This window comes from Rhinolophus sinicus, chromosome 17 (assembly GCF_057876585.1).
Source record: "Rhinolophus sinicus isolate RSI-liver-muscle chromosome 17, RSI-T2T, whole genome shotgun sequence".
Taxonomy (NCBI): Eukaryota; Metazoa; Chordata; class Mammalia; order Chiroptera; family Rhinolophidae; genus Rhinolophus; species Rhinolophus sinicus.
In genome coordinates, this window is record NC_142517.1 from 188,742,079 (window position 1) to 188,755,653 (window position 13,575).

The 13,575-nt window shown below is 38.2% G+C and overlaps 1 long non-coding RNA gene across 5 annotated transcripts in view; it reads left to right on the forward strand.

Annotated features, from left to right (window-relative positions):
• Positions 1–13,575, forward strand: part of LOC141567084 (uncharacterized) — a 58,182-nt gene that overhangs the window by 35,563 nt on the left and 9,044 nt on the right. For all 5 annotated transcript variants that reach the window (XR_012489480.2, XR_012489475.2, XR_012489477.2 and 2 more), the window contains one exon: positions 12,652–12,745. This is a non-coding gene — a long non-coding RNA (uncharacterized LOC141567084). The remainder of the gene's footprint in view (positions 1–12,651; positions 12,746–13,575) is intronic.

The window sequence follows — 13,575 nt, forward strand, 5'->3', positions numbered from 1 at the left end:
GTTTTTTGCTTCACGTTCTATTTTGTCTAATACAGTAACTACTACACTGGCTTTTTTTTCTTTCTTTCTTTTTTTAGTATTTCCTCTTTTTACATTTGTCTTATATTTCTCTTTTCAAACAGTCACTTTCCAACCCTTTTATTTTCTTTCAAATTTCATATGGCTTTAATTTAAGCATAATTTGGTGGTTTTCACCTCGGCTGCACATTAAAAATCACCTGGGAAATTTTCAGGAATACCCATTGCTTATCTTCCCTGCACTTTGCCTGCCCCACAGAGAAATTAAGGTGGAATTGCTTGGAGGCTAAACATGGTATTTTTGTTTTCATTGCAGTAAGAAACATGTAACATAAAATTTACCATCTTAAGCATTTTTAAGTATACAGTTCAGTAGTAGTAAGTATATTCATATTGTGTCTGTAATGGATCTCCACTTTGTTCACATTAGTGCCACAGTAGGTGAGTTATCAGCCCCAGTCTGTAGGTGGCTCAACTCTTGGTCTTATGCTTCGCTCTTTGAAAATGTTTTCATTCTGTGTCCACATTGCTCGAGATTAGCAATGTGCACGTCTATTTTTCCCTTACTTTACTGGATTCTTTGTGGCATCTAATATCTGTGATGGGAAGAGTGTTGCCTAATTACACATAACCTGTCTTTTATCTATAATACCTTTAAGATTTTGTTTTGTTATGCTTGATGTTTTGAACTCACCCTGTGATGATTTAACTTTTTTATCCTTTTGGTATGTACACCATACTTTTGATATGATAATTCAACTCTTTCCCTTCATTTTCTTCTTCTGGAACACTCACAATCTCACCTCAATGCCCCTTAATTCTTCTCTCATATTTTTGTTTCTTTCTTTCTTCTTCTTCTTCTTCTTTTTTTTTTTTGCCATGAACTGGGTGAATTTCTCCCTTCCAATTCAATAATTCTTTCCTTGAATATTTCCAGCTGAAAGTTCATTCGTTTGACTGAACTCTGAATATCTCTGAATAGAGATATTTTAATGTGTATAGTTTTTAATTTCTATTTATTCTCATTTATATCCACCTGTTGGTTGTTTCATTATTGATTTTTTGCTTCATATTTTCTTTTTTAATGAAAAGGCTGTCTTCATTTACCTCTTTGAGCATTATCAGCACATTTATTTTCAGTTCCTTATCAAGCAGTTCCATAAATTATTTTATCTAGAATGAATTCATATTCCAGCTGGGGAGGTGAAGTTCATAGTCTTTCTTAAGTTAGATATTTTAATGTGGTTTGGGAATTTTATTTTGCAGGAGGCTCATTTTTAGTAGAAAGGTTATTAGTTTTTTATTTATTTCCTCTCTTTCCCTTCCCCTCCATGCTCACTCCTTCCTATCTGACAATATTGCTTTGGCTATGTAGCACCCTGGGGCCCCCAGCTTAAAACTGGGTACACAGTAGTATACTGGATTCCTAACTTACGTTGATACTGTAGATATCACAGAATCTGTCATGCTATGTCAGACTGTATGTTTGAATTCCTACTTCCCAACATCCGCAGCTTTCCATGAGCCCATGGCTCTAAGCAATGGGTGAGCCAACTTTTTCTTCAGTGTCATATGACGAGGGAGCTCTGGCCCTAGTCTCTGTCCTTCGAGTTCTCTGTGTGAGGCTGTTCACTGTTAGTTAGTCTTCACTGACCTATGGGAGCTGATGCCCTGGACATGGGAGTGGAAGGCCATTAGGTGTACAGCTGAACTCTGCCTCTCTTCATTGTGGTAGTTGTGTTTTTTTCTGTTCCACGTTGGTATTTATAGTTATGCTTTTTGAACCCAATTAAATCTTGTTGATGTCCCCTTTTTATATCCTATTTATGATTGCCATGTGTTTGGAATGGATATGGGGACTGAAGGTGGGAGTGGACGTTCTATCAGAGCAGAAGCTGCGACACCACTTGACCAGACAAATATTGTTTACTTCTGCTTCTATTTAATATGCAAAAGTTTGCGACTTTTGTGATCAAATATTACTTCATTCTTCTTCTGATTTCATACTTCTAACCTTAAAGAAGTCTCTCTTCCAGATGTTGGATATTTGTTTTTTCTACTTTGTCTGAAGAGCTTACTATTTTATTTTCATCCTTAGTTTTTAAATTCTACTTAGAAAACATCTTATTTTAAAGTATGAGATGAGCTAAAGTGAAAAGAGCTTAAAGAGCTAAAATTTTCTTAACATCATGTATTGAAAATTCATTTCTTTTCTCAATATCATTTCCTTAAGTATTATATATAATGGATTTATTTGTGAGCTATCTCTTTTGTTTTATTAATTTACCTCTCTAGTCATTTTCCAATAGCATTCTGTTTTAATTATTGCAGCTTTTATGTGTTTTCATATCGGGTAGAACTAGTTCCACTGCATTATTCTTTTTTTACATCTTTCTAAATAATTGAATTATAGTTGACATACAGTAGTAGCTGCAGGTGTATAACATAGTGACGATGTTTTTATGCATTATGAAATGATCACCATGATAAGTCTAGTTACCATCTGTTACCACACAAAGTTATAAAATATTATTGACTGCATTCCTTATGCAGTAGATTATATCCCCATGACTTATTTATATTCTTTTTTTTCAAAATGTGTTTTAATTTTAATTCTTATCTATTTAGTTTTTCTCAATAAACTTTCCTTCATTTTTCGAATTTAAAAAATATCACATTGGAATTTTTATTAGTGTTTGCATTAAACCCCCATATTCACTTGAGGAAAATTCACAGGAGTATGGCACACATTTTTTTAAAATTCCCATTATTATGTTTTTCACTTTCTTCTTATAGTTCACATTAATTTTTAAGGTAATTCTAGGTTTTTAATGTTTTCTTTCCCTTTTCCAATATTTTTAAAAATTAATTATTTGTACTCCATAGCCCAACTCTATCTTGTTACTGCTTTCTACATTGGCTGGACTTTATATCTCTTTTTTCTTATTAGTGAAAGCATTTCAAGGTATGAATGTACCTCTGGTTCTGAAGGAATTTCTTGCCGTTTTCAAAAAACTATGTTCAAGTTTTATTTGATATGCTGCTAGGTATTTTTCAGTTTTTGTTTCTGATTAAAAAAGCAGTAACCCTTAGTTATAGAAAATTATGAAAACCCAAAAAAGAAGGGGAAAGTCCAACTTGGAGAATAGTGAGCAGGCTGCTTTGTGGATGCCTTTTTTAAAAAGCTGTGCCTTGAGGAACTGTTGACAGTGAAATGGGGGATGAGGGGACAGGGAAGATAGAAGGGCATTCCAGAGGGCAAAAAAAAAAGTATAGAAATAAAAATATTCAACATGGTTCATGGGACATTACTGGGTACATGGAGTAAAGATGGGCACAGATAAGGCTGGAAGTGAGTTGAGATGAGATTTTGGAGATCTTGAATGTTAGGCTAAAGAATTTGACATTTATATTCTGCAGGAAGTAAAAATCCAAGCCCCACATTTGTCCTTAAAAATCTCAACTTCCGGAACACACAAAATTCCTGTAAAGCTCTTTTTTGTACTACAGTACATAGAAGCACAATGTTATATTTGAGAATCACTATTTGTTCATTTCCTGTAAGACATGTTTGAATATAAAATGGGAGGAAAAGGCTTGTATTTAAGTTCCTTCCTGATTTTTTTCTCAAAGGGAGGGGGGGAGGTTACGCATTCATTTTCTACAATTGAGCACAAGCAAAACTCCACATCTACGCCCAAACTGTAAAACACAGTCACAGAAACAGCACTGCAACTATAAACACAGAAAATGTTTTATATTGCTAGAAGAGTAAATTTACAATCAGTAAAGATTCTTTGTAATGTTATCTAACACCTGAGAAGTCCATAGTTTTGGTTGTTTGCCCAGTAAGTTAAAAGAACTTTTTAAAAAAATCTTCGGTTTAATTTTTCTTGGTCTACGGCCCAATCTGTCACCGGTGATGAATAAGAAATGTCTGAAATAGTTCATGTGCCGTTATCTGTGTTCATGTCTTATCTTCCTTGGATGGCCAGGACTGTTTCCTGTTTGTTTACTTATTTCATAAAAGCCCAGCATAGTGTTCCTATATTAAATGTTTGCTGAATTACATAAAAAGGTTTCAACTGATCTGTCAAAACTGTGAGACAACAAATAGCATCTTGTGATGTGTATGTAGATGTGAACATTAGGCTGGTAGTTAGAATCATGAGTCCAAAAGTAACCCAGCAGTTTCCTCATCCCTTTTCCTTGACTGGGAAGAACTGCCCAGTGAATGCTACTGGCTGATGAGGAAAAAGTTCTTTTAAAGATATTTTTTTTCCCAAAATATCAATAAAAAAGTAAAAACGTTTAGTGACAGAAAGTGATTACCATTAAATAAAAAGACCGAGTCATACATGAAATAGTGATACCCATCTTTGGGGGTAAGACAGAATAACAAAACCAGGCTCACTAATCCCCTTTCCAAGTCAAACAGAGAGAGAGAGAGAGAGAGAGAGAGAGAGAGAAAATAATATCCTAGCAATGTGCAAGCTAAGGAAGGCTACACATTTTGAAGAATGCCATCCTGAGGTAGAGTGAGAAGGTTTCAGGAATCTTCTCACTTCTCATTTCTACCCCACCCTCCAGAGGCCACGGAGGCCTCCGGAGCACTTCTCAGAGGTGCTATAATTGTTCCTGGAAGAGCTTCTCTTGGCCATTCACATGGGCATCAAATCAAGAGAGCATGAGAAGTTGGACAGGGAGGGTCCTTCCTAAAAGTTGTTGTTGATACCAGCCCAAAGAGGAGAAAGACCCCTTACCCAGGAAGTAAGTTGGTGTTGCTCTAAACTAGTGAAACATAGGGGACTCTGGGAACTCTTCTTCTCTGGGACTCCTGGACTTTCTTCATCTTTTCATCATTGTCGTATAACATCCCTAAACCACTCTGCAGCACTGGATTAGAAAGTGTCATAAGACACAGCTCTTAAAATAGATTGGTGGAGGGGGGCGTGGATGGAAGATACAGGGAGATGTTAGTCAAAGGGTATGAACTTTTAGTTATAAGATGAATGAGTTCTCAGGATTGAATATACAGCATGTTAATTATAGCTAACAATACTGTATTGTATACTTGAAAATTGCTAAGAAAGTAGATCTTAAATATTCTCACGAGACACACAAAAATGGTAAATTATGTGAGGTGGTGGAGATGTTAACTAACCTTATTGTGGTAACCATTTTGCAATATATTGCATATATACCTTAGCATCACATTGTACACCTGAGACACACGATGTTATATGTCAATTATATCTCAATGAAGCTGAAAAAAAAAAAGACATAGCTTTCAATTTGCTTGTGGTCTGGTGGTGGAGATTCATTCATTCATTCAACATATACCTAAGTGCCACAAGTATATGACAGGATGACAGGAAAGCAGAGTATCTGCCAAATGAATGAAGCAGGTGCTGTAGGATTTAGGAAGCTATCTTTGTGGGTCAGATGGCCCGGTAAGGCTTTACCAAAGGACTCAATTTGACTGGGACTTGTAGAATTGGTGGGATTTGGACAGGAAGAGAAGGAAAAAGTGATGACTAGAAGTGTGGAGGCATGAGTTCAGGAGCCCTGAGAGAACTCAAGCAGGAAAGTGAGGTTTCACTCAGGTTAGGGAACCCCTGGGGGTTAAGAAATATGGGAAGAAAGGGAAGTGTGATAGTCAGAATAATGCCAGCCCCCCCCCCCGCCCCCCAAGACATCCATGTTGTAATCCCCAGAATCTGGAGATGGGGAGGTTATCCTGGATTATCTGGATGGGGACAATGGGATCACAAGGGTCCTTATACAGTAGAGGAGAGCAAGGGGGTCAGAGAAGGAGCTATGACCATGGAAGCAGAGGTTGGAGGGATGGAAGGGAGAGGACCACCAGCCAAGGACTGCAGGTGGCCTCTAGAAGCTAGAAAGGCAAGTAAATGGCTTCTCCCTGGAGCCTCCAGAAGGAAGGTAGCTATGCCAACCCCTTGATTCTAGACGATTGAGACCCATGTTAGACTTCCAACCTTCAGAATTGTGCAATGACAAGCTCGTGTTGTTTAGGCCACTACATTTGTGGTAATTTATTACAGCAGCAACAGGCAACCAATACAAAAGAGAAGTAACATTAAAAGATCAATCATGCAAAGCACTTCACATTAGTCCTTTTTAAAATAGTCACAACATCCTTACAAAGCTGGAGCTACTCTTACAGCCATTTTACCAGGAGGAAAGTGAGGCTTAGCGTGCTTGTGAAATTAACCATGGTCTCACACGTAGTAATCTACAAAAGCAGAGTTCCACTCAGTCCTACCCGACCCCAAACTGCTGGTCATTCCCTGCACCAGGCTGCCTCGGCGAATGGGGAGACAATAAAGGTGTGTGAGCAGGGCAGGGAATTACTTCTCAGGAATAGCAGCAAGTGGAGCGTGAATACTCACAGCTCCAGGACGGAGCCTCAGACACAGCAACTGCTCAGTCCATTCTGATTGTCTGAAAACAAAGTGACAAAGATGACCCTGCAGCCTCTTCGGTGATTTTACTCTTTCCTCTTCACCTCCAAGGTGGATTCTGATTTGGGTAAGGGAGTTTGTCCAGAGGTAGGGCAAAAGGAAAGTGAGGGGGAATGAGTGCCAGAGGGGAGTGGGGACAAAAAGAGGATTCTGTGGGATGGGGGCGGGGGTTGCCACTAAAGATAAACTTTGTTTACCTCGACTTTGGCTTGAGGTGGCCAGGCTCCGATGAATCCCCATCATAGTTTTTGTAGTTATTGTTAATGAAGGGGCCAATCAGACCTTTCCCCATTGATTTCATCTAATCACATTCCTTTCCAAATGTTAAAATCTGAATTTCCTTTCCCTGTAAACAAATCTGTAGAATTATTTAAAACCAGATTTTTTTCTCTGTGGATCTCTTGTGCCATGTTAAAAACTGATATTTAAAATTTATACTTTAAAAAGGTGGATTTTATGCTATGTGAATTATATCTCAATTTAAAAAACAAAATTTAGACTATTCAGTTAAGTGTACTGGACGGATTAAAGTAAATGTTAAAATTTATCCTAAGATCAAAGTTAGGCTTACTTTCTAACCAAAGGTTACTACATTCTACATAGCATGTCAAATGAAAATTGTGTCTGCTCTATGAAAATTATTCTGGAAAGGCCCTTGAATTGCCCGGGGGAATAGTAATAGTCAGGATTAGCATATTCGTTACCATTTCTTAATAAATCCAGCTCTGCCAGTATTCCTCCAGCTTTGGAGTCCATCACTGTTTCTATTGTTCAGCAATAGATGACGTCACTGGCTTTCATTTCAGGCTTAGGTTGTATGAAAAATACAATTTGACTGTGCATAGTTGACTCATCCAAAATTAAAGACATTTCACTGTATTCTTAAATTCTATTTACTTCCTACTATTTCATCTAATCCCTTTCCACACTTTTATTAACTTTATGATGAAGTTCTACTACCAAGTCCTAGAGAACCTTAACATTCTTTCTGTACATAATACCAGCCTCTGCAAAAAACCAAAACCATAGTCCTTCCCCACAGACATACAGAATCTTTACATTTTCATATATTTCTTTATAATAATTTTTCTATGTTTTCAAACAGTTGGGATCAGGATGTACAAATTGCTACACATTTTCTGTTTTTAGTTTTCTGATATATAAATAATGCTGCTTCTGATATAAATATGAACATAATTCTTGACCTTTCTGAATGTAGTTTTTCATTCTTAATATTTTGATTAATACCATTTAAATTTTGAGACAAGTATAGAAAAGTTGAAAGTACATACTTCAAAGAATTTTATTAATATTTTCCTTATCCATTTGAGAGTAAGTTGCCACATCACCCCTAAATATTTCTCAGTGTGTGTCCTTACAAATAAGAAAACTCTCCTACATAACCATAAAATAACAACAAAATTAACATTGATACACTACTACCATCTAATAATACGTAGTCTCATTCAAGTTTGTTCCAACAATTGTTCCAATTCTTCCAACAATTCCTTTATAGCAAAAGCATCCAATTCAGAATCAGTTTGTTGTTACGTCTTTTTAGTCGCCTAGATTCTGGAACACGTATTCAGCCTTTACTTGGTCTCAGGGGCTTGACAATCTGGAAGAGTACAAGCCCATTGCTTTGCAGAATGCCCCTCAATTTAGAGTTAATTGATGTTTTCTCACAATTAAATTTAAGTTTATTATGAATCTTTGGCAGGAAAACCACAGAACTGATGCTGAATTCTTTTTCCTTCGCATCCTACCAGACAGTGCATGGTTGAAATGTATCCCACTTCTGATGATGTTCACTTTGATCATTTGGTTAAGGTGGTGACTGCCAGCCTTCTGCTTTGTAAAATTATTTTTCCCCTTTTGTAATTGATAAATATTTTGTGGGGAGATACTTTAAAAGTATGAAAATATCCTATTTTTCTTTAAACTTTTCATTCATTCATTCATTCATTCATTTATTCGTGTAGATCAGTATTGACTCGTGATTCTTGTTTTATTCATTAGATTATAATCCACTGTTATCATCATTTATGTCAATGCTCAAATTGTCTCTGATTTTGCAGCTGGGAGCCTGTTCTTGCTGGCTTCTGTGTCCTTTTTCCATGTCCCTTTTATTCTTAAAACACCTCTTTGTTTTATGGCACAGCAAAATATTCTAGGCTTATCTTGTTCTTCCCTTGTATCAGCCCTGGAGTCAGGCATTTCTCCAAGGAAACCTGATTCCCCTTAGTGGTAAATGGTTATTTAGAAGCCAAGATGTATTCACTGCTATTGGGATGTTGCTGACCCGTAGACAGCATGCACACAGGTAGACATTAACATCTAGAAATAGTTCTGTACTTACGTCTATATATATATACTGAAAACCATGAGTTCACACTGATACCTAATTCCAATCCAATAGTAGAAATCTGGCTTCCATTATCTTTAAAATGCTTCTTATCTGATCAGTTCCCGATACATAACTGTAGTCGGTTGAATGATGACCTTCCAAAAGACATGTTCACATCCTAACCCCTGGACCCTGTGAGTGTGACCTTATTTGGAAAAGGGGGCTTTGCAGATGTAACAAAGTTAAATCTCTCAGGATGAGACCATCTTGGATTATCTGGACAGACCCTAAATCCAATGACATGTGTCCTTATAAAAGACACACGCACAGGGAAGAGATACACAGGAAGAGAAGGGGAAGGCCACATAAAGACAGAGGCAGAGACTGGAGTTCTGCATCCACAAGCCACGGAATGCCTACAGCCACTTGAAGCTGGAGGGGAGAGGCAGGGAAGGATTCTCCCCTCGAGCCTGTGCAGCCTGTGCAGGTAGCACTGCCCTGCAGGCACCTTCAGTCAGACTTCTGCCCTTCAGATCTGAGGGAAGAGATTTCTGTTGTTTTACGCTGCCCTACTTGTGGTCATTTTTGCAGCAGCCCTAGGAGCCTCACACCTCCACTAATACCCCATCTCCTGTGCCCACGCCCTTTTTTCTCTGCTCCAGCTCTGACTACCCATTTTGAGCCACTTTCCGCATGCACGCCCTCCTCACCCCACTTGAGATCCCAACACCCCACACACCAGGACGCTTCCTCTGTGTGGATGCTTTTCTCGTACTGTTGCCATATATAATACAGGATGTCCAATTAAATTTGTATTTCAAAGAAGCTACAAATAAGTCATGAGACATATTTGTACTAAAGAAATTATTCATTGTTTATCTGAAATTCAAATGTAACTGTGCGTCATGTTTCATTTTGTTGGCTTTTATTTTTTAATTTTGGCTAAATCTGACAAATAAATTTGGCTAAATCTTCCTCCTCACCCTACTTCGGCAAGGACCTCTACCCCACTACACTAGGCCCCTTATCCATGGATGGCTTCTACCCTCCACTGGGGCTCTGACCTTCACACCCACTGCCTCTCTGACAGGTACCCTTTTCTCTCTGCTCAGACACTGATACCCCACACTGGGCCATTATGACTCCCCCTTCCAACCCCTATTACCATAGACGTATGCTTTGCTTTGCCCCACCTACTGGCTTTAGGACTGAATTGTTTAGGAAGAGAAGAGAAAGGAAGGAAAGAGAATGCAAGAGGAAGAGGAAAGAGAAGAAGTATGATTATACTTTTAAGTATGGTTTATATTCTCCCTATAACAGAATGGCTTTTAGGGGAAGAAATGGCCTGTACTAGTCACGGTTCTCCACAGAAATAGAACCAATAGGATATAAACAGATATAGATATATAGATATGAGGAGAATTATTGTAGGAATTGACTCACGCAGTGTGGAGGCCAAGGAGTCTCACAATCTGCCATCTGCAAGCTGGAGAACAAGGACATTCAGTCTGAGTCTGGGAGCTGAGGCACAGAGGCAGGGGTGGGGGAGGCCTGGTGTACGTCCCAAAACCCAAGAACCAGGGGCTTTAATGCCTGAGGGCAGGAGAAATGGACACCCCAGCTCAAGAAGAGAGCCAAAAATTTGCCCTTACATCTCCTGTTTTGTTCCATTCAGACCCTCAACAGATTGGATGATGCCCACTCTCCTCGGTGAGGGTGGTCCTTCATTACTCAGTTTACTGAATCGAATGCTAATCTCCTGCCAAGACACCCTCGCAGACACATCCAGAAATAATGTTTTACCAGCTACCTGGGTATCCCTTAGCCCAGTCAAGTTGACACATAAAATTAACAATCACATGACCTATGTGAGGAATTCGTAGCCCTTTGTCAGTCATTAAATGGAAAATAAATTGTTTGAGGATTGCCTCAGCACAGTGAGATTTAAAAAGGTTCAAATATTAGGAGAAATACCATTTGCAGGGTGTTTGGTGTCTTTGCTTTTGATCTCATCCTTTTACTGCCTCTGTTTTGTTAATGCATCTCATCTCTCTACACCGTCGCTACTCAGGATTTTTATGAGATTTCTGAATAAGGACCCATAAGCGCCAAACTCTAAATCTCCCACCTTTTCTGAAACAGTTACTATCTTGACTCAACCAAACCTTTGATTGAAAAAAAAGTGGGATGGAGGATTTAAAACAGATCTATTATATCTACTAAGTATGACAAATAGATCAATAATCCCACTCAGCCTTTTTTCTGCCCAGTTCAGTTGCTTTCCTCTTGAGTCTATCTCATCACCATTCTATTCCAGCCACCTCTCAGTGTCATGACCTTGGAGATCTGTTTTTCTAACGTTCTCTTTGGACTGATGCTGCACCACTATTTGTGTGCCCAGGCGTGGGGCAGACCTGAGGACCAGGTCTCTCTCCTTCTCTGTCCACTTTCTGTCGGCATCTCAGGTATTTCATCTTTGTACCATAGACTTGTTGCTCACTCATGGCCCCCTCCCTTCTGTGTCCTTCCTGTTTCCTGCTCCTCACACACAGAAATGTGGCCCTGGACAGCTCTTTCTCTTTAGTCTGAAGCTATAGGAAAACACTTCGTGGCCTTTTAATGATCTAGTTGGCCCTTTGACTTCTCTGTGTAACTTTTAGAAAGTTACAGGGCAAAAATCAAATGTCAAGCAGAGTTTTGGTCTAAAATAATAACGAAGTTAGAAGCTCTGATTTAGGGAAGCAGCTTGATTTCTTAAGTGCTCTCTAATTATGTTTTTCAATTTACTTTCAAACCAATTACGACCCTAAATTGAAATGCCATGGTTAGAGGGCACATTTCTGATCAAACAAACCACAAATTCAAGTCAACCAGTCAAAGTATAACATGTTCTTTCCAGTTTTTATAGCCATAGGAAGCAATAAATAACACGGGCTAACATGCAATAAAGCTGTTATCAGACTGTGAGAAAAACCTCATCTATCAGTAGTTACATGATAGCTTATGGCAACCTAATAAATTCAGATGCCTTTCATATGTTAGAATATTTTTCCATCACAAGTGAGGTACCAAGTCATGTTTGTTTTTCCAAAGATTTGTCACAATCATTCCTACCAATCCTGCAGGAATCACACTGGTTTGTCTGTTACGATTTAGGAGATTGTGGCCAATAATCAATACAAACCAAAGTGATAAATGTGTAGTTGGCTCGTGTGAGATCCCATGTAGACTCATTTCAGGAATCATGCGGAAGAGTTGTGGGGATAAGGAATCTCAGCATTGCTGGAGCAGGAAGAAATTGGAATGAGGGGGTTAGACCCAACTATTGAGCTAAGAGAAGGAAAATTGAGAGAGAACCGCTGAATCAAGATCATGGCTGAAAGAGGGAAATGAATCAAGGCAGGTTTCAGATCAATGCTGCCTGGACGCCCCAGGCTTGCCCAGCGGACAGCTGAGGACTTTTAGCACTAGGCAGTTTCTGCTGTGAAATGAGTAGTAAATTCCCCCTCCTTTCCTTAGAGGACTGTCTTAAAGCCAATGAAGTGACAGGTGACAAAAAGAGCTTACAAAAATCATGGTGATGTCCTACACAGCAAGAAACACACTTGGTGTTTTGTTGTGTTTTTTTTTTAAAAACAAACAAACAGATAATTCCTACCATTACTCTCCGGTGAGGTGTCATATAATTGAGAAAAACTCATTTTAACGATGTAGATGAAAATCAGAAGCTACCCATCAATTGCCCCTAGGTTGTGCTGACCTGTATTCAGCCCCTCTCCACCCTAAATTTTTCACCACCAGTAAGGAGAATGTGGGTGCGAATGCCAGAGATCTCAGGAGCAAGAGTGGCCACTGACGTGGAGAAAAGGCACAAGGTGACGGATGCCCTGCTAAGGTAGGTTTCATTTCTCCCTACTGGGCTCTTTGCATAGATTCAGGACAAGGAAGAAGCCCAATTCACTGCACTGTTATGGTCACTAGGCAACCATAGCACATCCTTTACAAATTATGTTTCATTTGGGTGAGACTGCACTTTGGAATTAATCATACAAAAATCTTGGAAAAGATGCAGAAAGTAAATCTAGTTTTTCTGCTTGTCATTATGAAGCATGGTATTTACTTTATAAAATTAATTTGGTAGTGGTTTGGTTTTGAGGGTGACACCTATGCTTTGGAATCAATTACCTACAGAAATTATGGAAACTGAGTTATGTGACTCTCATAAAATTATATTTAAAACCACCCGATGGGTTAAGTTTCAGTCATAAATGCACAAACTTTGCCTGGATTTTTGAGCTGCTATATGAATAAATAATTTCCATAGAAATGTTTTTCTAGTTTTTAATGTTTTTCTAATTATTAAAATAGTGCATCTTTATTATTTGAGACAAATTCTGAAATATGGGAAAGAAGCAGGAAAAAAATCAGTAGTCTCATTACCCTGAAAACATTATTAACATTTTAATATATTCCCTTTAAGTTCTTGTTGTGCAGTGTGTCCTTTTGGATTTGAACTTACACTGAAATAAAATTGAATATACCATTTATTTTATAAATTTCACATTATGCTGTAAGAATTTACCCATAACCTTAAAAATTATTATACATAAAATGTAAGTGGTTGCATAATAATTCCTCATGAATATAACATTTATATTGCATATGTAGATTGATTCAATTTTTTCATTGTTATAACTCTGCAATAAATATTTGTGAATAAATCTT